We start from the raw sequence: 3,602 nt of genomic DNA, 5'->3' as shown, positions 1-3,602 counted from the left end.
CTCATTTTCTCTCTTATCACTTATTGCACTCACCCATTTGGTCCATTGGATCTAAGAAAAATAAATGGTTGAGATTGAGTGTAACTTAACTTAGATGTAAACGAATCTCTCAAATATATATATATATATATATATATATATATAAGTAGTCATAATATGCAGTGTTATAAAAATCGGTTCGTGTCGGCCGGTTCAACCGGTAAACCGGTGAATCGGTCTCAATACTAGTACGGTACAATAATTATATCGGTCATGCAATCATACTGATTAAAACCGGCCAAATCAGTCAAAACCGGCCGGTTTTCAATTGAATCGTACCGGTCATACTGGCCAGTTTTTATTTAAAATTAACTTTTTAATGAAATTGAAAATGAATTTTTTATTGGTTTTTCAATATTAATAATAATATATTATATTTTTATATCTAATTTCGCGGGTATGCGATTTAATTAGTGAACCACCAATTAAACCGTTATCCCACTATATCAGTACTTTAACCGGTTTGATGACCGGTACAGTATTAACAGTGCTGATAATATAACCTAGTTGAAGATTCCAATGACTAACCTCCAATGCTATGGGACTGTAGCTTAAGAACTTTTCTTGATTACGAGGATCAGTTAATGTGGACTGCGTATATCACTTACACAACACGTGAGTAACGATCTTTTTCATTAATGAAGAGACGAGTGTCACACAATAACACATTAAATACAACATGTAATAATATTTTTATCCTTTTATTCATCATAAATCACATTTTTGTTATTATAAATATGAGGAAAAACAATCATTTGTCTCTGCATTAATGAAGATGATCTTTATTCTTAAGAGACACATGCTACAATGAGTACTTAGAAAATGTATGCAACAAATTTAGCCAAAAACAAAAGAAAGTACTTAAGGATGCTACAAATTTAAAGGATATGTGTGAAGGAAACCCGTCACATTGCTATGATGATGTTGGCAATATGCACACGTCCAATATTTTAATCATATTTGATGTTACAGGAGTTGTTAGAGAGTCATATAAAGGAAGAAAAGTGAGTGTGATGCATGTATGCAATTGTGAACATGCAACTACAAAATGACGCACCGTCAATATTCTATAGCCTCCACATGCTCAGAAGCTGCTCATGAAGTGTGGACAATTTTCTAAATGATAAGATCAATTCATAAGGCCAAACTCTATGGTTAATTATTGGCTATTAATTGCATTCGTGTGGGTAAAAGTATTATTTATTAGGGGTGGAGAAAATTCTTCTCACCATGACGATTTGAACATGCAATGATTATAATGATTGAGGCCCATGAGATAAAGTGATAAACACCATTACAATAATAGAGTTTCAAGGAAATATTGGAAACCATGTGACCATGATTTTGAAGAAGATAGAAAGGTCAAAGGAAGAGACTTTGGAAAGGCAATTGTGGATATGATACAATTTAGACAAAGTGCAAAAGGTAGAGATCGGGAGTTTAATAATGTAGTAAGAGGAAGCTATAGAGGTGGATGCAGAGAAAATTTTAGAGGGAGAGGACGTTGCAATTTTAATCAATGGACAAAAAATAATTTAAGACAACCTAGTCAAGGTGGAAATTATTTGGGCTTACCAATCAAAGAAGCTCGTGACGCAACCAGTGTTTTAATCCGCGGTCCGTTGCGACATAGATTGCAGCCACTGTGATGTGAATTTGTTTTATGATTCAAAATTAGTTTTGAATCCAATAAGATTTAATACAGCCCAAATGCAGTCTGATGTTATGATCATCATCGCAACTACAATATTGCGTCATGTTGGAACATGGTTTATTGGAAGTCATTAATGAAAACTTTTGGGTGTGAAATCTAAAAAACTCTCAAATTTCACATTGAAGAATTTTGAAAAACAAACTCCAAAGTCCCACATTGGAGAGATGAGGAACTTGGCAAAAATCTCATGTTATAAATAGAAGCATCACCCCTTCATATTTTCTTGCCCCAAGTTGAATATGTTTTCATTTAACTTTTTCTTTCTCCCTCATATATTTTCACCGATGCATTTCCGGCAAACTTCTCCCCTTTCTTTTCATAGCACTTGAGAATTGGCCAGGTAGCCATATTGTGGGAATTTTAAGAATTGAGACTCGTAGTCAGTATTGAAGGAAAATAATTGGCAAATGTAGCCATATTATGGGCATTTCGAAAATGACACTCATAATCAGTATTGAGAGAAAATAATTAGCACAGGTAGTCATATTGACATTTAGAGAACTGACAGTGATTGTCACTATTGTGTGCAAAGTGTGAAGAAGATCTTTGCTCCTAACATTGGCAAGGTTTTGATGAAGACACCAACATCCCAAAAAGAAGAAAATGAAGATTACTTATGAAGACCAAGGAGATTAAAACTTTAATACAATTAGTCTAAGTCTAAATAGGTACTTCTATCATATACTCTTTAATATACCAAAGTAGTAATGCTCAGAATATTTTAAAAGAAATTGAAACACTTCAAGTTTTAAATGAAAACATTTTTCAAAATACTGTGTAACATGTTACTGAAAATTTGAGTAACAAGTTACATGAGTGAGAATCAGTTATCCAACAAAACTGGAATTAGAGTAACCGATTACGTTAAGTGAATTTTAATTCACTGTTGGACAAAAAGTTTGAATAACCGATTACTCAATGTAATTTTTTAAAACGTCATGTTTGGGTTGCACTCCTCTAAAATGTGACATTACTAGTGCAATAAACCTCACAAAGAATCTGGTTATGCATTCAAGAACCAAACACATTGATATAAGGCATCACTTCCTTAGGGACCATGTCCAAAAGAAGGAAGTATCTGTAGAATTAGTTGATACTCATAACCAACTAGCAGATATATACACTAAATCTTTGGCAAAAGAACCTTTCTATAAAATTAGATGAGAATTAGACATTCTTGATGAAGCATACTTATCTCAAATGCTTATATATGTTTATATGTATGCTTCATTATATCTATTTCATGCATACTTGAACTTAAATGTGTTTATTTATGTTTAAAAATTTTCAATTTTTGGGTTAAAAATCATTTTCATAGCTTAGTTTTGCCTAAAAATAAGTTTTTCTGGGGTCAGTAATCAATTACACTAGAGAGTAACCGATTACAGGGTTGAACAACATGTTTCAGTAACTGGTTACTCAAAATGAGTAACCGATTACTCTAAGTTGTTGTTTGAAAATTTTAAAAATTTAATGTGAGTAACCGATTACTCTGTTCTGTTATATATGAATTTTTTCTGCATTTTTAAACTTTTTCAAACTCATCTTCCTCATTAACTCGTGCTCTCTCTTGCTCAACCCTCTCAAACCCTAAAATCTTCGTTTTTATCTGTTTTAAGTGATTTTTGTGTCGATTCTTATCACATTTTCACTTCTAAACCATCATTTTCGTATTTAGTAACCTAAATCAAAAAACCCCAAATCTCCAAAACCTCAAAACCTAAACCTTCAAAACTGAAATCTCCAAAACCTCAAAACCTAAACCTTCAAAAACCAAGAAGTAACGCACCTCCACGACTCAAAAGAGGCAAGGAACTACTTCTATGGAGTCCAACCCTCTGGATTTGGC

This window comes from Lupinus angustifolius, chromosome LG10 (assembly GCF_001865875.1).
Source record: "Lupinus angustifolius cultivar Tanjil chromosome LG10, LupAngTanjil_v1.0, whole genome shotgun sequence".
Classification (NCBI taxonomy): Eukaryota; Viridiplantae; Streptophyta; class Magnoliopsida; order Fabales; family Fabaceae; genus Lupinus; species Lupinus angustifolius.
The sequence above is the reverse complement of the archived record's forward strand: the minus strand, read 5'-3'. Positions refer to the sequence as shown.